Below are 23,058 nucleotides of genomic sequence, written 5' to 3' on the forward strand. Positions count from 1 at the left end.
TAAGTTTACAGTAAATGTCGAATAGTTGACCCGCGATGAGACCTGTCACCTGATCCATTTCATTTTCTGGTACGTGATCGTGGATGGACAGTTTTCAATTTCGCCAGTCCTCTTATTGTCCAGGGATACCTTCCGAGACGCAGCTGAGAAATTCTGTCATACCTAAACCCTTTTCCCCTTGTGGAAGTGCCAATGAATATTAGGGAGATTGTTGCCTATAACAGCAACCGTCTCTGTATGTCACTGTTTAGTATGTCAGCTGCCGAATAGTTCCTCGCTTCTCCTTATTTTTTTTTTGATTGGATGGTAGGGGGTGGAGTCTCTACAGAATTCTCCTTCTAAGATCAACTTACAGCCAATCAATAGCCAATGTCTCCACAGTTTCATCCCTTTCTGCCGCTGTGTTAATATCATACTCTCCCTGTATTTCAGTGGCACTCCCTTTACACTCTTTACCCGACTCTGTGCATTTTGAAACATCTGAACCCGGGGAGGTTCAGAAGCCATCTCCACCCTTGTGGTTGTCGAGTCTCTGTGATAGATTGGAGTGTACCACAACATATGTAACAATCAAGCCAGAACAATTAACGCTCGTCCAGATTCCTACCTTAACTGCAGGAGGTATGCAATCTTCCGTGGATTTTGCAACTTCTAGATTATCAGGCAAATGACAGACTGAATATCTGACCAACTCACACACATTTAAAACTGTTTTATTCGAAAACTCCTCTCAGTTGCAATTGGACGTGGTCGTTATCTACACAGATGGCCATTTAATGTAAACACATAATTTATTCCATTCTTCAGCTCTTTTCTAAATTTCCTCTGTGTCAGTGTATAGATACAAGTGTTGGTGCACATACTCAGAAGTTGGAGCATGAGCCCAAATTGTTGTAAAATATATATCGTGGAACTGAAATACCTGTCCTCGTAAAAATAATTTACGGTTTGCCAATTCATGGAAAAAGTTACATAGGGAATCCAAAATAATATGAAATTAGCTGAAATTGCAAACAATAAAATCATCGATTTTCTACGGTTTTCCACCTCAGTATCTTTCTCTTTATCGCTGTTGTTCCGAAGCCCTCTGCGGACTCTATTTGCTGCAATTATATGTCTTACTGTTAACCCATTGAACACGACAATTAAGCCGATTGGTAGCAACGGTGTTAAAATGCTATCCAGTAATTCGTATCCTCTCCACACGGAGGAAGTAGTGTATTCGTATGAGAAGACGCAACGCCACGGTATGTTGTCAATCATGACATAAGGTTCAACTGCAAAATAAAACGGGGCACTTCTGCCGCAGCTCACTATAACCACCGTCACCATAATCACCGTAGCTGTTCTCTCAGTGCAGTATCTTTCCTGTAGCTTTCGACAACATATTGCGATGAAACGATCGAAGGTAAAACTGACCGTAAACCAGACAGAACAGTCCCTCGTCACAGTAAATAATACAGTTGTCACTGCGCATACAGGAGTGATGAGAAGGAATCTGGAATAAATGTAGATATGGTTGGTCTGTTCCAGTAAACCGAAAACGATAACCACCATCAGATCCGCTGTTGCCATTCCGACCAGGTAACGCGTGATGCATTTGGAGAGTCCGCATTTTCCCCGAGATAGGATCACAATCGCCGTTAAATTAACTACAGGAAATTTGGAGAAAAAGATACAACACAGTATTATCGTCAGCTCCAAATGCCTGATTGCTATGCAGGGTATGGAATTTTTAGCTGTGAAAAGCATAAATTCAATGTGTGCGGACTCCGTCAATGCACTCCTGCCGGTGGACTATAATGAAGAGAAGTGGCGATTTTCAGACAGTTTAGAGGCCGGGATCTGATCTCCACGACTCATGTACCAGAAAAACGGTCGGTCTCTCCATAAACAACACCATTTCCATCATTTGAGTTAAAATAGCTGACGGGATTATTTGTAGTGAAAATATGAGATTCAATGCATAAATTATAATTTAGTGGCTTTTGGAAGAGCAGACCTGAGAGCCGATATTCGACGGGCCGGTCAACTGAAAAATCTTCCGATCTGGAAAATCTACCAATATCGGTTCAGAGAACCGAGTAAGGTGAAACTATGAAATTAAGGCAATTTCGGCACCAACGCAATTGACAAAAGAAAAAAAAAATAGGCATCACATAGTAAAAAATAAGGAAACTGAATAACAATACTATTAGCAACACACACACAATGCTGTTGAAACACAGCAGGTCAGGCAGCATCTATAAGGAGAAACACTATCGACTTTTCGGACCGAGACTCTTCGTCAGGACAAGCGACAGAGAAAGTGATCCTATCTTCTCCCTCAATAAATTCAACCCTATTTCACCCTCCGAGCTGATGTCCCGCCCTCAATGTCAGAAGCGAATGTGCTCCTCTGAATGTGAAAGAAAAATCTCCTTGAAGTTGATTCCTATCAGATAATAATTGAAACCTCAATTCTAGAATCACATTTCAGACGACAGTAGCATTTGTGCTCAGTAAAGATTCAAACAGTGCAGTGGAACAAAAACAAGGAGACGGCGGCTACATACATAGAGTGACCAGCTCCAGATATCTTACCAGGGATACCGATCGCTACCATTGCAGGATAGAATACGCCGGTGATGTAGTAAATCGCTGGATATCCCATATTCCGTCTGATGCAGCGTTAGTTGGACGGATCTTCCCCACTGCTTATATGGACTGGTGGCAGGTTTTAAAAGTTATATGCAATTCGGAGTAATTCCACCGAGGCAGTTAGTGTGGTTATGACATCAGCCGCGTGAGGGGCAATTAGCTACCCAGACCGTTACATTAAATTGTTTTTCTCACTTTGTCACCGTGCCATGAATTCGCATCCCCAAAAGATTTTACAAGTTCTTAACTTTTAAACAAAGGATAATATGGACGTTACCATTGTACATTCCAAGAGATCTGATGTCAACTGCTGAACTGGGACATTTTCTGATCAGTCTTATTTTTAACATATACAATCATCTTGTATAATCAACAGGGAGAATCAACTTCAAACATATTTATTTTGTCCAATTCAGATGAAAACATTCGCTTCTGACATTGAGGGCGGGTAACCAGCTCGGAGGGTGAAAGAAGGTACAATTTATTGAGGGAGAAGATAGGTTCATTTTCTTTGTCGCTGGTTTTAGTTATTTCGAGTCGTTTGAAGACGGAGGGTGTTACGAAGGAGGAATGCTGGAGATGTGTTGGGTAACAACATGAAGATGTTTTTTTTCTCTCTCTCCAGCTATAGGAAGGAGGTGGAAACCATAGAAAGCATGCAGAGTGAATTTACAAATATGTTTCCTGGAGCAGGGAGCATGCCTTGTAAAATTTGGTTCAGTGAACTTGTCCTTTTATTCCTTTACAGCGACTGAAATGAGAGGTGATAGAGGTGTATGAAATGAAGAAAAGCATTGATCATGTGTATAGTCAGAGGTTTTCCCAGAACTTAAATGGCTAGCACGGGGGGTATAGTTTTATGTTGGAAGTAGGTACTTTGGAGATGTCAGCGGCATTTTATCCCCAGAGAGTGGTGAGTGCGTGGAATGGGGTGCCGGCGACGGTGGTGGAGGCCGATACGATATGCTCTTTCAGAGACCCCTGGACAGGTCCACGGAGCTTAGAATAATAGAGAGCTATATGTAACCCCAGGTAATTTCCAAGGTAAGGGCAATGTCGGCAGAGCATTGTGGGAGGAAGAGCCCGTAATGTGCTTTAGGTTTTCTATGTTTCTATGACGCTGGAGGAAGGTAAGTGTAAATTCTAGAGAATGAGACATAGATGTCGAGAAATAGTCACTTTTTCAGGGTGATAATATCGTTCAGTAAAGCAAAGGTCAGGCAAATGGTTGCAAAATCAAACAATGAAAACGGCAGAATAATAATGATTACTATCGGAATTAAATGAGAATGTAGGAACCTGCACCAAATTTGAAGAGTGTGAGGATGGTTGTTCAGGATCTTGAATGGGAGTTATCTAAGGACACAGGTGTATTTACTTGCCAGAACGTGTTCTTCTGCCAACTGCTACAAGTTTCCAGGTAGTTTATCTCCGGTGAATACAATTGCTGTCATTGTCATCCTGAAAATGCTTTTGTACCGGTCAAATAAATAACGTAAACATTTATTATGCTAAATATTATCAACTGCAACCAGCATTGAATTACTAACGGCTCGTGTATCGTGGGTCTTCCTTCATCAGGAACACATTACACCGGCTCTCTGTTAATGAAAGGGAGTTGTTGTTGTTTCTTTTAAAGCAGGTAAAATGTAGTACATGAATATATGTTCCTGAAGGTGGAAGGAGAGTAATTGTATTCACCGGGGAGACGCCATCTGGAATCTTGTCGCAGAATTGGCAGAACAAGACTTTCTAGCAAGTAAATAGACTGTGTCCCTAGGTAACTCCATCTGATGATCCTGATCAACTTCCATCACACGCTTGAAATATGGGTCAGTTTCCTGCATTCTCCTTTAATTGCGATAGTGATCATCATTGTTTTGCAGGTTTCATTGTTGGTTTTTGCACAATATACAGTTACTTTATATTACCCGCTTAAAGAAACTCCCTGTCATTAGCTAAGAGCCATTGTGCACTAGATACTTATTTACTTAGTGCATCTATGCATCCTGTTGCAAGGCAGTTTGAAACTCATTTTACCAGTCTACTGGCATCCACTGATCATTCTTACAGTCTGGCCGCAGATCAGTCTGGATAGGAGCTCTGGGGAATGTTTACACGTTTATTTCCCAACGTCGGAAAGCATGGGTATTAGAGGGTGAATGCTAAGCGATAGTGTTCATAGCATGATATACATGCTATGTAATTTACAAATGATTAATAATTCTCCCATTAGCAGCTTATGTATTGTAACAAAATAACATCTCCAAGACTCTTGAATATAAAATGTAATAAACAGTTACTTATTTGCACCTCTGGTGGCGGGCCTGTGGTACTCTGCCCAGAGGCAGATCGTCCACTTTCGCCCCCTCCTAAAATCCAGCTCCTAACTGTGACTCCGAGTTACTGTTTGCATCTGAAAGCGACAACACCTATTACGGCGCTTCGACAGGAAGGCTAAGCCAGGTGAGAGTATTCTGGATACTTGAACCCTCGTGGTTTAAGGATTTGCTTAGCACAGCATTTGAAGGCATTTCCCTATCTCGGTGGATGAGACCAATTACAAGATGCATTCACCAGGAAGGCGGTGCAGAAAGCTTCATGGAGAGCGAATGGCAAAACAAGGCACAGAAGGCGTCATGGCTACCACTGCAACCGAGGCATTCTCCAATCTTCACGTTTTTTTTCGTACTATTAGAGCTGAACTTGTTTTAAGTTTTAAGAACAAAGTGGACAGGTATATGGATGGGAGAGGTCTGGAGGGTTATCAACAGGGTGCTTGTCAATGGGAGTAGCGGAATAAAGTTTCGGCACAGACTAGAAGGGTCGAATGGCCTGCTTCTGTGCTGTAGTGTTCTACCTTTGAGGCCGAGAGCGTGGAACTGCCCCAAAGCAATAGCTTTTTGGCTATGAAATTCTTCCTTAACAAATTACGCCATCAGCGGAAAGACAGACAAACACCAGTGCCAAACAAACAAACAAACAAATAAATAAATAGATGATAAATAGGCAAATAAATACATAGATAGATAGATAGATAGATAGATAGATAGATAGATAGATAGATGGATAGATAAATAGATGGATGGATGGATGGATGGATGGATGGATGGATGGATGGATGGATGGATGGATGAATGAATGCATAAATAAATAAATAAATCTTTCAGAATTTTTCTTTGCACGGTTTTCACAATCATCTCTACAATACATCTGTTTTCCAGTTATAATTCTGCATATTCCATAGAAATTCTCACCTCAGCTATTTCAAAGAAATAAATTTTCAGTTTATCGCCAATGGGCTTATATAAATAGATAGATAGTTTCATAAATATATAGGCAGTTGGATTGAGAAGGATTAGATTAACGAGACAGATAATTTGATTTTTCTGAGCTGTGAGGAGGAACTGAGGTTATTTCCCGCCTTCCAAGGGATCCAGCACTACAATGAACAGGACTACAGGAACATCACTGCCCACCCGAGCACATGTCACGTCACTTCTTTTCTAGATCCCTCAAATCTGCAATGTTATTATCACATCACATTCATTCCGATGATCTCTCCCACAGAGAATATCACTGCTTCTTCAGAACCATCTTCATGTATTCTGCTGAATTCATTGCCTGTCCAATCTCATAATGGACAGCATAAACAGTGTGCATTACCATAAAATCATATCAACATCCATGTTTATAAGAATACTCTTCAGCACAATCACTATATTAGCGGTGATTCCCTGCAATCAGATATCGCACTATCGCTGAAAATCAGAACATATTATTTATGTGTTTATTCTTCAACTTCCACTCTCTTGCAGCAAGTAAAGTGCTGATAACACACAAATTATTAACTGCAGAATCAATGGCTAAAATATGTAATCATTAATGACATTCGTAGTACCCTCAACAACAGGAGATGACTCTGCGATGTGGACAGAATTTCTGTGCAACTTGTCTTTTAAAGGAGAGAGTTGTCTGCTCAATGTACCAAGGAGAGACCGAAACATCAGTAGACATAAAGACCATTTAACATTGGCTTTTCTACTCATTTCGTAGTCATATCAGGTGTGACCCAGCGGAGAAGGAGAAAGTTCCACTCTTTTTTTTCTATCATCATAATGGCCCATGTTTATTGGGCAGGGAATAAACGTTTAAGCTTTTTGTTGTTTCTAGCAGATAGTTTAGAAAAACAAGAGGGAATTATTGTGCATTACTAGTCAGATTAATTACAGTCATGTGAGATGTCGTTAACTCGTTATAGATCGGCACTTGCAGAGTTGCAAAATACGCTCAATTGCATGTTTGTGTACAATAAAATAGAGAGAGTTTTTAAGGATTTTGTAATAAGTTGCAACCTAAAACGCAACCTCATAAATATGCACAAGCTCAGGAACGTGAGAAATGAAAATAGGTGGAGGAGATATCCTTCTTGTTTAGCTCTTTCTCTTTTCCTCCTGTCATTTCCCAGCTTCGGACACATTCTTTATTTTCTAAGATTAAACGCAGTATGGTAGATTGACACCGATGTACTCTCACAGTCATTTAAATCAGTTCAAATTCAAATCTGGGCTCCTGTGCGGATCAGTGGAACCTAAATTGGGAGCTCCATAAAGATGTGTCACTTATATTCAGTGGCAAGAGGTAATGGTTCCGATCTGGGAATTGAAAAGTGAATCACTTACTGCGCAATGGTGTGTAGAGCTTTATAATGTACCACTGAACTTGAACGCGGTTTCCTGTCATGATGAATATTTTAATTGGTGTTTTTCTAGAACAATTACTGCACACACTCTGACAATGTTATTGCTGACCATGATGATGACGACATTAGTAATCCAGGCCCATCACTGACCAGACTAATAATACTGTTGTCTCTGCAGACTTACCAATGAGCATCATTTAATAATGGTCATTGATTTAAGGTGACGAACGAGAATTAATGGGAAGTGGAGGGACAACTTTCGACCAATAAAGTGAGTATGTTTATGGGACGAGATGCCGGACAATGTGTTTGAGGTACGTACACACTTTCAAAACATTCAAAATGTAATTGGACAGCCCACAGATAGGAATGCTTTAACGGGCTAAGGTCAAAAACGGAGCAAATGAGTATAGCTCAGATGGTATGAACCGCTTGGGCCACCGTTTCCATATCCGTTCACTAAGACTATTTACTTTCAGAACTGCAACATTAAAAACCAGAGAATCTGTACATAAGTTGAGCATTGTTTCCGATTTCACTCACTTGTGGGGCAGTTGGATTTCTGTGATCTGTCATGAAGGGCAAATTGTGATGAATTACAACGATGACAAATGAGGTAATTTTGTTTCGTAATATGTACAAGGTTAATTTGAAGAAAGGCAATGATGCATCTGGATAAATCGTGTCCTTTCATCCTACTTCTCTGCATCTGAGCGAGTAGCATCAGGTGCCAGACTCCGGAACTATTTTTTTTTACGGCTGTAGAGTGGGGTCTTGTACTGGTTTCGCTGAAAAGAATATATTTTAAAATCAATTTAGTTTCCCTTTATGATTCGACAACGGTATGTAATTGCAATGAAATAACGCAACGTGGAAGTGCTGACGTCCGTAAACACTGGTCTGGTCCCAGTATAAGTTTCTTAAGAAACGAATCTCTTTCCTAACTATGTCAGGATCTTGAACCATTTGCAGGAGATCTTGATGTCTGACAGTGTCAAAAGCTATTGTATCGTCGATGAAACATAGGTAGATTGCTTTTTGTACCTGGATGGCTCGTTCACAGATCATTCGTAGCATGAAAATTGCATTTCTGGTTCCAGTGTTTTCCACAAAGCCGCAGTGTTCCATACTGATATTAGGATTTATATAACGTGTTGCTGTCATCATGATTGCTATGAGAATAGTTTTTGCCATTTGGCTCATCAGGCTTATTGTACGCTGTATTTCACAGACTGTGGCTCCCTCTTTCTTTGGAAGTGTGATGAACATTGATTTAAATAAACAATCAGGTATCTCCCCATGATCACAGATTGCATTTGCCATTTCTGTAATTTTCCCTATTCCAAACCCTTCTGAGGCCAATATCATTCCAACAGCGATGTTGCCTGGACCAGTTGCTCTGTTATGATTATGGCTGTTTAAGTTTCTGATTTTACAATGTTAGTTCCTTCAAGATTCTTCTTTATGTTCAGTTTCTTTTCTTCTTTTTCGTCTTCAAGAAGTTATTTTATATATCCTGTCCATCTGCTTAGGAATTCATCTTTACTCATAATTAAGTTGCCGTCATTTGCCTCGATGCATCCAATTGCTGAGCAAGGAAATTTCCACGTTAGTTCTTTAATCTTACTGTGCATCATCTTTGTTCCAGAGTTATGGGTTTGTAGCATTTCTAACTCTCAGCATTACGCATTTAGCCATCTTTCTTTAACTTCTTTGCATTTTCTTTTTTATTATCTTATCAAGTTGTTTGTATTCTTCGATGTCTCTGGGTTTGATGGTCTGTTTTTGTGCATCGATTGTATTATATTTTCTGTTATCTTCTTAATTTTCCGCTGTTTTCGTGGGATGGTTTGTTTTGCAGCTTTAACTATGGATTCTTTCAGTATGTCCCAGGAAGATATGCCTCCTTCATTCTGCAGTACTGAAAACGGGTTTTCACCTTGATTGTGTATTCTGTTTTCAGATGAGGGGTGTTTTGTAGTTGTTGATAATTCATTAACTCTGATATTTTTGGTTTCTTTAATTTTCTCATCTTTATTTTCTCTTTGCAAATGACTAGTATGTGGGTGCTCCCACAGAATCTGTTATGGATTGCTATGTAATGATTTGATTTTTGTTTTTCCCATCTGGACTTCTCCATGTCCATTTCCTTCTTGGATGTTGGTTAACCCAAGTCTTGGTGGTTATCTGATAGTTTGTTTTACATCATGATATAAGCTTTTCTCCTCTTTCGTTTCTTTCCCCCAATCTCTGGTCTCCAACAATATGGTCTTCTCTTCCCGCAACGTCTTTTGCATTGACGTCGCCCATGATTATGATGAATTCTTATAATTTGCATTGTTCTAGTAATATGTCTAGGGAGTAGTTGAAAGCTTCAATTTCTTCCTCTGACCTTTCCCTTGTGGATGCAGTTGCTTGAAAGATAGAGAGGTTGTTTTGTTGTCCTTTTAGTTTGACTAGCGTCATTCTGTGACGAAGCGAAAATCAGAAGACACTGAATGGAAAAATGGGACAGAGAGAGTCATGCAGTCATAGATTGTTACTACAGAGAAGTAGGCTCTTTCGCTCATCTGGATCATCCCTCTGTGATTCTTCGCCTCGTCCCATTTATCTGCACCCTCGGTCCGTCTCTCATGCTCTTAACTAGACAGTCTTCCCTATAATGATACAATTGAATCCGCATCTAACACTGACGCTGGAAGATCCTTCCACATTTCTTGAACTTCTTACCGAGTCAGCTTTAACACATATTTCAGCTGAATATTGAATACTTCAGCTTTCACCCCGCATCTATGAAGTTGTTTAAGATTCACTCAGAGGATGTGGAAAATCTGCGAGCATTCACCCTGTCCGTAACTCTCACAAATGTGTTATTTATGTAAGATCTCCATTCACTGTCCTGCCGTCAAGGGAATAAATTCCAATTCGACAGTTCCTTCTAATTCTTGTTCTCAGTTCCCGAAGTCCAGCTTTCAAATTATCTCTGCACACTTTGAAGCTTATTGAACACGATCTACGGCGTGTTGTACAGCTTCAACCTAACGTCGCAACTCCTGTGCTCAGTGAACTGACTGTGAAGGTAAATGTGATTGGAGCTCAATACAAGCCGATCTGCCGTGACGCTGCTTCCCTGAAATTATCGATCTGTATCCCCAGGTCTCCTTCTGCAAACTAAATTCCACCTAATCAAAGCGCTTCTTAACCTGTTGTATCTATCTTCACAATGCAGGCGAACTCATACTTGACTCGATTAAGTTCCGTCTGCCGTTTTTCAACCCATTTTCCAGGCAGTCAACATCAAGCTATAAACTTGGATAGAGTGCCTGGCTGGAACAACGCCCACAATCTAAGATTCATCCTAATTATTGTTATGATTCATTTTTCTACATCTAAGTCAATAAAATACATGATAAATAACAACGGACTTAACACCAATCCCTGCAATGCACCTGTCACCATCAAAGAATCAACCATCTACTCTCTGCTAATCCAGAGAAGAACGTTCGTCAATCCGTTCACATGCCGCAGATATAGTCGTATGGGCGCGTAAATTTTTATTATGAAATGTCCCTGGAATATTGTTCTCGACGTCGTTTATCTGCTTAGAAGAACATACGTAGGACATCTTGTGAAACATGCCACAAGCTATTATTGTGACTTTCGTCATTCAAATGACCGGAAGTGACTAGAACGAGCGAGAAAAAATGAACCTATCTTCCCCTTCAATAACGTGTACTCCATTTCACCTGCCGAGCTACTGTCCCGACCCCAACGTTGGGACCGAGTGCACTCCGCCGATGTGTCAAAATTATTCTTTTGGAAGGTGATTGTCGATGTTATTTGTTCGGGATGATTGTCTTTGTTAGAGACAACACAATCAGAAATGTCTCATTTCAACAGCTGAAGCCTGGGACCTTGGAATTTAAACTGGCAACGCTCATGTTAATTTATGTTTAAAAGCTAACAACTTGTAACAACTTTGGGGACACGAATTCATGGCACTATGACAGAGTGAAAAAAAAACTATTTAATGCATGTGTTTGTGTAGCTGGTTGTGCCTAATGAGACTTATGTGATAACCACACTAATTGCCTCAGTGGAATTATGCTAAATTGCATATAACCCTGTAAAACAGATCACCGGTTCATATGAACCTTTGGAACTTTCCGTACACCTGAACATTGCTTCAGACGGAATATGGGATATCCAACGATTTACTACATCGCGGGTGTTTTCTACCCTACACTTGTAGCGATCGGTGTCCCGGGTAAGATACTGGAGCTGGGCACTCGATGTATAGCGCAGTCGTCTTGGTTTTGTTCCGCTGCGCTGTTCGGAGAACACCAAGGATGGTACCATCGCATGAATTCTGTTTCCAGAATTGAGAATTCAAGCATCTGATATTTCTTTTTAATTCAGTTTCCTTATTTTCCAGGTACGATGTTTTTTTCTTCTCTGTTGTGAAATATGCTTTTGCCGATAGTTTCATAGTTGGGCCTTGCTCGGCTTTCTGCAGCGACAGTGGCCGCTTTTCCAGATCGGCAGCTTTTTCCAATGACTGGCCAGTCGAATATCGTCACGCAGATCTGTTCATCCATAAGTCACTAAATTATGACTTATGCTGTAAACCTCCTGAATTTCACTACAAATGATCACTTCAGCTGTTCCACTTCTTATAATGGAAATGCCGCTGCTTATGGTGATGTTTTCTGGAGCGATTGACCGGTAGGTGAGTCGTGGATATCAGATGCCTCGCTCGAAACTGTCGAAAAGTCGCCAGTCCATTGTTGTCCCCCAGTAGGAGTCTAGCAATGGAGCAGGCTCACATTGAACCTTTGCTTTACACTTCCAGAAAACATACCGTGCATAGTATTGGAGGAATGGTAGGCATTCAGACAGTTGCAGCTAACCAGAATCCTGTTTTGTTTCTAATTTCTTGTAGTTAATTTAACGGCGATTGTGATCCTATCTCGGGGAAAATGCGGACTCTCCAAATGCATCATCCGTTACCTGGTTGGAATGGCAACAGCGGATCTGATGGTGGTTATAGTTTTCGCTTTTGTGCAACAGACCAACAATATCTACATTTATTCCAGATCCTTGCTCATCACTCCTGTATGCGCAGTGACAGTTGTATTATATGTTGTGACGATGGATTGTTCAGTTTGGTTTACGGTCAGCTTTACCTTCGATCGTTTCATCGCAATATGTTGTCGAAAGCTCGGGCAACGATACTGCACTGAGAGAACAGCTACGGTGATTATGGTGACGGTGGTTATAGTGAGCTGCCTGAGAAGTGCCCCGTTTTACTTCGCCATTGAACCTTATGTCATGATTGACAACATACCTTGGCGTTGCGCCTTCACAGATGAATACGCTATTTTACCCGTGTGGAAAGGATTAGAATTACTGGATAGCATTTTAACACCGTTGCTACCAATTGGCTTAATTCTAGTTTCCAATGGGTTAACAGTAAGACATATCATTGCGGCAAATAGAGTCCGCAGAGGCCTTCGAAACGGCAGTGATAATCAGAAGGATGCCGAGATTGAAAACCGCAGAAAATCGATGATTCTGTTGTTTGCTATATCAGCTAATTACATATTATTTTGGATGCCCTATGTAGTTCATTCCCTGAAATGGCAAGCGGAAAACTTTTTTTTTTGAGGACAAATATTTGAGTTCCCCGGTATATATACTACAGCAATTTGGGTTCATCTTGCAAATTCTGAGTATGTGCACCAATACTTGTATCTATACACTGACTCAGAGAAAATTCAGAAAGGAATTGAGGAAAGGAATGAAGTATGTGTTTACATTAAATGGTCATCTATGTAGATAATGCCCACTCCAATTACAACTCAGTGCAGCTTTCGAATAAAACGGTTTCAAAAGGAGTAGATTTGGAAATTATGTCATATACTCAAACATTCGTGTCCCGAGTCATCCTGAAATAAATTGATTCCAAACTATCACAGAGACTTTTCAATCATCCGGGAAACGGTAATGCAGCATAGAAGGCACGACTAACAGTCTCCGGGACAGCTTCAGCCACCATGCCATCAGAATGATTAACTCACGCTGATTCGAATGGTTTTCTATGCTACATTGACTTTTCCATTGATATTAACTTATTATAAATGATTGGCATTGCACATTGTACATTTAGACGAAGATGTAACCTAAATACTTTTATTTCTCATATATGTGGAGGAAATAATGTCAATTCAATCACCAGGGAAGGAATGACTTCCCGTCATCTCGGGGGACAGAAGTTTCAAAATGTTTATAGTCGGGAAAAAGAGTTTAAATGAACATCTTTTCAACACAGGGAGAGTGTGATAGTATCACCGCTGAGGAAAGGGAGGACACTGTGACGGGATTGTACGATAATAGATTGTGAGTGAAACTCAGATGTAGGAAGGGAAGAAACACTCGTTTGAGAATATTCTGTACAGGGCTCCCATCACCAAAACGAAAAGAAAACACCCAAAAAGTGACAGATCGGAAGATAGATTTTGGACAGGTACCATTTTTACACAGCTGTTGTGGCAGACAATTTCAACTTCACTCATATTCATGGCGTTTCCTTTGTTTACAAAAGTTTAGATGTGACAGAAATTCTCGGTTACGTCCGGAAGGAGTCCTATCACAATGAGCGGGCAGGCAGACTAGCGAACCGTCCATCCTAGATCTAGTATTGGAAAGTGAAACAGATCCGCGGATCAGTATTTCAAAACGAAAGAGCGCAGCTATCCGACATTTACAGATACCTTATACTGGGATAGGAGGAGACAGTATGGAATGTATTTAATTGATGCTATAAGGTAGGAACTTGCTAGTGGAATATGGGACGTGGTTTGTTACTTCAAATGCACAACGGAAATATTGAGATAGTTAATGGAACACTAGATTGGGGTGCAGTATAGCCTTGTTTAATTCTGGCAGGGGACGGATTGCTCCTGAAGTAACCCTGGTTGTTAAGAGATAAGGAACACCTCTTCAAGAAGAAGAAAGAAATAAAAGCGTGAGAAGAAAGGATCAGGCAGGGCTATGGAAAGTCACAGTGCTTCCAGAAGGGGTTTAACAATGAACTTATTAGAGTTCGAAGGGGACATGAGAATTCAAGTCCCATTCAGGTACGTGTAAAACAGGAGGATGACGAGATAGAGAGTGGGAGAGATCAGCGATGAAAGAAGAAGCATGTGTCTGGAGTGCAAGGAGGCAGTGAAGGTCCGTACTTATACTTTGCTTTGATTCTCTCCCGAGAGTGCGACATTGATGAATATGAATACAGGGTAAAAGGACAGATGTGCCGGAGCATGCAGACGCTTAGAATTACAAGCTGGAACATTGGAATAAAAATGAAAATATATCTTTCCAAGGTGCTACAAGCTTTGTAATTCAGGTATTTCTAGAAAGTGAGTGAAGATATTGTTGCAGTTTAGGACATGACATTTGCGTCATCACCGAACCCTAACCATATTGGCAAATTTATTCCTCTTTTTTTCTCAAGAAATCTAATGCATTTCTGAGAGTTCAATCGTGGGAAAGCTATAAGAAAGGGTTCTTAGAGACAGGGTTTATGAGTACCTGGAGAAACGTATTCTGGTTGGGAATAGACAACATGGTTTTGTGAGGACAGGTCGTCCCTTATGAGCCAGAGTAATTTCCATGAAAGAGGCAGAACAGTTGAGTTTTGGAATATTAATTGTTATGATGCTTAACTCTGGTGCAAGCATTCACAAAGACAGATAGCCTGGGATCTAGTGGGACCAGGCTGCATAGATTCAGCACTGGCGAACCAAGGGAAGGCTGATGAGGCAGTGTGTGGAGATGACCTTCAATGAAGGTATGATCTTCAGTACACTTGACAACTAGATCTAGAATATGCTCTTCAATCTTCTCCGACCTCCACGACCCGAGCGCCTGAGACCAACCTCGGCGGTCGACCAGTGCGCATCCAGCACCGTCCGCCTTCCTCGAGATCTCCTCTCTAACTCCCCCAAAACCCGCCAACAACAGCTCACAGTCACAAAAGTAAGACTAACATCTATCCCAATTGGTTAACAAATGAATACAATTTTCATTATCAGTAAGTATAACCCAAACAGGTTGCGAGAGAAAGCACTCTCTCAGCAGAAAGCATTCCTACTTTAACTTAACAAAGAAGCCGTTTTGATTAACATACGCAGTAAAATAAGAAACTCCCTACTCTCTTCACCCAGCAACAAAAGCCATGCCCTCATGACATTCACAGAGTTCCCCAAAGTATGTTGCAAGACACGAAACCCAACCAAGGTGCAGAAAACAGTGACATAACTTCGCAGGGCGGTAGAGATCACAACATTCAGTTCTCCCGGTGCTGCATATGTCAATCGCTCCGTGGAGTCCCTAATTCTCGGAGACCTCCGTACATCCACTGCCGACCCTTCCGGCTCAGACACCACGGGGGACATCCCAGGTCTACCTGTTGTACCCTCACTGGTTCCCTCTTCAGCCGAGAGCCCACTGTTTTGTGTTCAAGTTCCACCTTCTCTCGCCCCCCCTACTGCTGACTGTACCTCAGTCTGCCCCTCCACTCTCTCTCCCCCAATGCTGGCTGTATCTCATTCTGCCCCTCAACACCCTCCCTCCTCTTCAACAGCACAGGAAGGGCCAGGAGCCTCTACTTCCGGTATTGGGGAATTAGCGAACGGAAAGTGGAGCCACACATCTGAATCGTCGTCGTCGGAAGCGGTATCCCTTTCCGGGGTAAGGACTCCGGAGTATGGCACCTGGTGCTGCTTTCATGGATACAAACCAGTAGTCTAAGAGGACAGGATTTATCCCAATGCATCAGTCTCAAGCTTCGAACTGACCTTGTATATATTGACAAGTAAAATAAACTCATGTGATTGTTGTGATTTTGCATAATTTGCCCTCCATGAAAGATCACAGAAATGCAACTGTTGCAAGTGCCGAGAATCAGAAATGAAGCACAACTCAGGTACAGAATCACAGAAGTTGTTCATGTTCTCGTTCTTAAAGTAAATAGTCTTAGTTACGTGATGGAGAAACGGCGGCCCAAGCTGTTCATGTCATCTAAGCTATCTTCATTTGCCGCACTCTGGACCTTATACCGTTAAGGGATTCCTATCCATGGACTGTCCAAATACATTTTTAATGCTCTGAAAGTGTTTTCCCTCAAACACGTTCTCGGGTACTTCTTTCTATTTACCTACCCACATAATCTGTTAAAGTGGTATCTCCACTTCCTATTAATTCTCTCTCGTCACATTAAATCAATGTCCATTAGTAAATGATTCTCTCTAAACTGCTTGACGCTGGCAAGTCAGCAGAAGCAATGCAGTATTAGTAGTCTGGCCAGGGATGGGCCTGGATTATCAATGTCTTCATCATCATGGTCAGCAATGACATTGTCAGAATGTGTCTACGAATTGTTCTGGAAAAACAGCAATTAAAATATTCTTCATGACAGGAAACCACGAATTGTTCTGGAAAAACAGCAATTAAAATATTCTTCATGACAGGAAACCACAGTAAACTTCGGTTTACTGTGCAATATCAAGCGCTACCCATCATTGCACAGTAAGTGATTCAATGAAAACGCTTCTTGATTCCCAGACAATTACTTCTAGCCATTGAATACAAGCGGCATATGTTTATACAACCTCCGATTCTGTTTCCTCGGACAATGTATGTCGGAAGCTGGGAAATGGCAGGCGGAAAAGGCAAAGAGCTGAACGAAAAGGGGATCTTTCCTCCACCTGTTTTCATCACTCACTTTCTATATTCATCCGGTTGTGTTTCAGGTTACAGATCATCCTGCAGAGACCGCTTTCTTGTGGTACTTGCAAAGTTTTGTCTCATTTGAACAATATTTTAAAAAATATATATTTCAATGTATTTTTAAAAAGTCTCAATTTTATTGTACACAAACATATAACTGAGCGTATCTCGTAATTCTGCAAGTTCCGAACTATAACGGGTTAACTACACCTCACCTTGACTGTAATTAATCTGACTAGTGATGTACAATAATTCTCCCTTATTTTACAGCATCTGCTTGAAGCATCAGAATGCTTACACATTTATTTGCCGCATAAAGCACGTTTTTTTCCCAAAGTTTAAGAATACCTAACGTATATTTACACGTATACAGGGTATTTCAACAATTATATTCACCATTTTATTGCTGGTATGAGACATCAGAGGAAATCATATCGGCTGTGTAAAGGTGATGAAAGCTCGCCATTCTCAGGTTCCCCAGTGATTTCCATTATCCAAACCTACTGAAAACAAGCTGCATCCATTTTTGTCATTGAGCTTCTTTACCCGCGAACCCACTAAATATTAGTGTGTACCAGGACTTGCAAATAAATAGCACTGAATTTATTTTAAAGCGACAATAATAAAAATGTGTGGGTGCCCGGAAATATAAACATGGCCTAATATGATGATCGAAAAATACAGTGAATATTTCTCCTTATCCGATGGGTCACACCTGATATGAATATGAAAATAACAACAAAAGCCGAGGTTAAATGTCTTTATGTTCACTGATGTTTCAGTCACTCGTTGGTACGTTGACCTTCCCTAACTCTCCCCTCTGAACGATAAGTTGCACGGGTATTCTGTTCATATCACATAGCCATCCTCCGCTGTGCATGCTACTATAAATGTCATTAATAATTAGACATGTGCAGTTTTGATTCTGCAGACTGGAATTCCTGTTTTATTTTATTTGCTGCAAGGGAGCGGGCAATGACAAATAAATACAGAACCAATATGTTCTGATATCCAGCGACAGTGTCATCATTGATTGCAGGGCATCATCACTGGTAGTGTGGTTTCTGCTGAAGAGCATTTTTTTATATAGAGAGAGATATTAATATGGTTTAATGGTCATACATCTTGCTTTCGCTGCGTCCATCATGATGTTGGACAAGCAATTACTTTACCAGCAGACTTGGAGATGTTTCTGAATAATCAGTGATACTCTCTGTGTGAGAGATCCTGCGACCGAATGGGATGTGATAGTAACGTTGTAGAATTGGTGGATCCGGACAAGCAGAAACATTATCCACGTGGTCGCTGACATGTCAGAATAAGCACTGAAAACACCATGTGGTCAGTGATGTTCTTGTAGACCTGTGACAGTCCTGTTCATTGCAGTTATGGATTATTTGGAAGCAAGGAAATAACACCTTTTGACTCCCCACAGCCGAGAGAGAGAATCAGATTTTCATTGGTGTTTCCTTCTCAATCTATATATCTATTTCAGTATCTAATCGTCAATTCATATGCCCCCATTGGCAATGAACAGAAAACGTCTTTCTTTGAAATAGCCGTGCTGACAATTTCCATGGAATATGCAGAATCAGAAGAGCAAACGGATGTATACTTGAAATGATTGTTAAAATCGTGCAAAGTAAAATACTGGAAGAATATCAATGGGTTATGTCCCAGCTGATTTTGTTTCTTCTTTTATTTCTAATTCCTTTTTTTTATCGGTGTTGATTGTCCGTCGTTTCCGACGATGATTTAACTTTTGAGGGATGAATTTCACAGTGAAAAAAGTCCGTTGTGCCGAGGCAGTTCTGCTTTCTCGGCCTCAAGATGCTTGATCCAATGGCAGGAAAAAAAACTTGGAGATTTCCTGGGCTATGGCGGATATTCATGACGCTTTTTGTACCTTGCTTTGCCCTTCGCTGTTCATGAAGCGTTGCTGCACCGCCTTCTGGGGTGTTTGATCATGTAGTCGATCTCATCCGCCGAGTCCGGGAACTATCTGCACATGCTGGGTTAAGCAAATCTCGAACTCACAGGTGTTTGTGTTTCCCGGCTACACTCACCTGGTTCAGCCCGTCTGTCGAAGCGCCGGACCAGGGTTTGCCACTGTCCGATACAAATAGTTACTCGGAGCCACCAATAAGAGCTGAGCGTCAGGAGTGAAATAATAGTGGATGAGCTGCTTTCAGGTAGAGTACGACAGGCCCGCCACCAGAGGCGCAAATAAGTTACTGTTTATAACATTTTTAAATGGGTCTTGCAGATTCTACTTTGGCACGAAACTTGAGCTGCTAATTTGAAAAATATAAATAATTAGTCTCTTTCTGAGCTTGTACAACGTGCACTAAATAAGTAACAACTCTGAGCTTTGGCAGAGCACAATAGTTCCCTGTAAAGGACAGGGAGTTACTTTTTCAAACCGGTAGAATGAAGGATATGTATATGCGTTACTGAAGGTGGAAGAGCCAAGTTTCACTGAGCCGCGAGTACTTCAATGCTGGTGGTAGCTGATGTTATTTAGCATATTAATTGTTTAGGGTATTTATTTGACGAGTACAAAATCAGCATTTTCATGATGGGAATGACAGTGATTGTACACACCGGGAGACACCATTTGGAATTTTGTTGCAGAGTTGGCAGAACAACACTTCATAGCAGGTAAATATACCGTTTAGCTCGAGCCCTTATATAACTCCATTTAAAGATACTGAAAAACCATCCTCACTTTTGAAAATTGGTCGTTTTCCTGCATTCCCATTTACTTCATCTCGTGATCGTCATTTTTTCAAGTTTCATTGTTTGATTTTACAAATCATTTGCCTGACGTTCGATTGACTGAACGACATTATGCCCCTGAAACAGTAAATATTTCTCAACATCTATGCCTCACTTTCTGGAGAATGTGAGAAATAGATATCGATACCTTTCTCAAAAGACCCTGTAGTATCCGTATTCTCCAGCGTAGCCGCCAACCCATTAAGCACACTCACCACGCTCTGGTAAAAAAATACCCCTGACAACTCCTCTGTACCTACTTTCAAGCATATAGAATGTGCCCTTTCGTGCTAGCAATTCCAGCCCGAGGAAAAAGCCTCTGACTATCCACACGATCAAAGCCTCTGATCAACTTACACACCACCGTCAGGTCACCTCTCATCATACGTCGCTCCAAGGAAAGAAGGGCCGAGCTGACTCAAGCTATTCTCATAAGGTAGGCTCCCCAATCCAGGCAGCATCATTATAAATCTTGTCTGCAACCTTTCTCTGTTTTCCACATACTTCCTATAGCTTGGGAAAATGAAATCTTCCTGCTGTTACCCAAAGTACTTCCTGCATTTCTTCTCCGTAACTTCCTCCGTCCTCAACGGGAATCTTACGAGGGTAAAATTACTTGCACGGCCCCCAGACCCGTCTGCGATTTCTGCAGGTTTCACGTTACTCCCATGTCCACGATCCCTTCCATCTGATCTCCTTTCTGGCACTTATCACTGCAGGCGTTACAAGTGTCCTACCAGGTTTGAACTGCTCTGTAATCCATTTGCAGCTGACGTGGAAAGCGCACCAACCAACATACAAATGGAGCTGATGGAACTCCAGTGTAGTGACACACTCAAGGCAAAGTATGACTCGGTGGGCGCTGCACAGTTTCTACGTTTCATTCCCGACACAATGCCCCAGCTGCGTACCCAAGCTGCTCAAATGCTCTCTATGTTTGGCAGCACATATCTGTGTGAACAACTGTTCTCTTTGATGAAGATAAACAAAACATCACACAGGAGTCGTCTTTCTGATGAACACCTTCACTCAGTTCTGAGGATTTCTTCAGCTCAGAGCCTGCCTCCAAACATTGATGAACTTGCATCCAAGATGCGATGCTAAGTATCTTGCTTAGACTAGTGTGAATCACAGAGTGTTGGCCTTTGGAAAATTGTTTTCATTAGAAATTACTCCGGAAAAGCTGCAGATAAAGCCATAAGAAATAAATGCAACTGATTTAAATGTCAATCTTTAAACTAAAGTAAATTTAAATTTAAACTGATTTAAACTGAAATAAATGCCAAAATAATAATAATAAAAAAACGGTACAAGTCGAGGGCCGGACTGGTTCGGCGTTTATTGCAAAACTAATAGAAATGAATTTATTACACATATTAATCTGGAACTAACAAAGCTTAGGTTATTGCCTACTAAAACAACATTGAACATAAAATAAATAAAAAATCAGCTGAGGCTGCAAATGGATTACTGAGCAGTTCAAGCCTGTATTTTTGGGCTTCAAAGTCGGCAAATTGCCGTGTGAATTCGGCACCAAGTATGCTAAGATATTCACCAAACTTTGCATGTGGGAACACTGCGGTAGAAACCTGCTCTTTCATAGTTTGGCAACACGGAAAAATGGCTCAAGGTTTTTTGCTGCATCTGCGTCTCCCACAGGCGCAGCTTGGTTTTAAAAGCCCTCACTGCAGCGTACATGTCTGTGATCACACGACCCCGCCCCTGAAGCTGCAGGTTGAGCGCATTGAGATGGCTCGTGATGTCACACAAAAACGCCATTTCACAGAGCAACTTTTTATCCCGGAGCTCTGTTGTGTCTTTCCCTTTGCTTTCCATGTACTGACAGATATCCTCACGCAACTCGAAACATCTTTTCAGCAATTTTCCTTGGCTTAACCATCGCACCTCTGTGTGATAGGGCAAATCATTATATTCTGAACCCAACTCCTCCAGAACCGACTTGAACTCGCGGCGATTTAACCCATGTCTCTCATGAAGTTAACTGCTCGTGTTATGGTGCTCATTATATGTTCCATTTTCAAGGCTTGCCACACAACGATTCCTGGTGTATGATACAGTAATAAGCTGTCTACTCACCTGCGCCGTTTTCCTCCCGCATCTTCTCCCGGATCCTGCACAACAATCCAGTCTTTTGACCGCACATCGCGGGCGCTCCATCTGTCGTCAGTCCCACCAGGTTATCCCAAGGCAGCCTCATTATATTTACACATCTGGATACCTCATCAAAGAGATCTTTTCCAGTAGTTGTGCCATTCATTGATCTTAATCCCAAAAGCTCCTCAGTTACACACAGACTTTAGTCCACTCCACGAATGGAAATTGACAATCGGGCAGTATCAGAAGTGTCCCTGCTCTCATCCACAGCAAGGGAATATGCGATGAAATCTCTTCACTTCCCCACCAGCTGTTGTAGAGTGGTGGCAAGCTCTCGTACACGGTCAACAACGGTGTTTCTGCTCAGGCTCACATTTGAAAATGCTTGCCTTTTATCTGGGCACACGACGTCGCAAACTTTCATCAAGCAGTTCTTAACAAATTCTCCCTCGGTCAAGGGCCGGGCTGATTTAGCGATCTCTGCTGCCACAATAAACCTAGCCTTTACAGCAGCCTCACTTTTTGTTTTGGTTTTGTGAACATAGCCTGCTGTGACGCCAGACTTCTTTTCAACTCTTCTACCTTCTGGAGCTTCTGTTTCTTGTCCAGATGCTTGTATTTGTCGTGGTGTTTCGTTTCATAGTGTCGTCTTACGTTACATTCTATAATTACAGCCACACCGGCTCCGCACACAAGACAAACAGGTTTGCCCTTTATATCTGCGAACATATACTCTGCCTCCCACCTGCCTTGAAAACCCCTGTTTTCAAAGTCCACCTTTCGTTCAGCCATTTTTGGGGTGAGGGATAGCTGAACGTTGACCACACGTGACTAGCGCCATATGGATGCTGATGAGAGAATAAGGCAAGCGCGAGCAATGCACTGGCAGTGCATTGTGGGATTTGTAATAATAGTGATGCATGCAATATACCGGCGGGCCAGCTCTAATAGAAAAAAAATATTAATTAATGATATTCAGAAAATTTTGACATTTGACAATGTCAAATGTCACATTTTGCCACATTTGACCC

The 23,058-nt window shown here is 41.4% G+C and overlaps 1 pseudogene; it reads right to left on the reverse strand.

The window, feature by feature from the left end:
• The window catches only part of LOC132388381 (general transcription factor II-I repeat domain-containing protein 2-like), a 64,567-nt pseudogene extending 41,748 nt beyond the window's left edge, over window positions 1-22,819 (reverse strand).
• Window positions 22,820-23,058: the final 239 nt, after the last annotated feature.

The sequence above is a fragment of the Hypanus sabinus genome, unplaced genomic scaffold, assembly GCF_030144855.1.
Source record: "Hypanus sabinus isolate sHypSab1 unplaced genomic scaffold, sHypSab1.hap1 scaffold_311, whole genome shotgun sequence".
Classification (NCBI taxonomy): domain Eukaryota; kingdom Metazoa; phylum Chordata; class Chondrichthyes; order Myliobatiformes; family Dasyatidae; genus Hypanus; species Hypanus sabinus.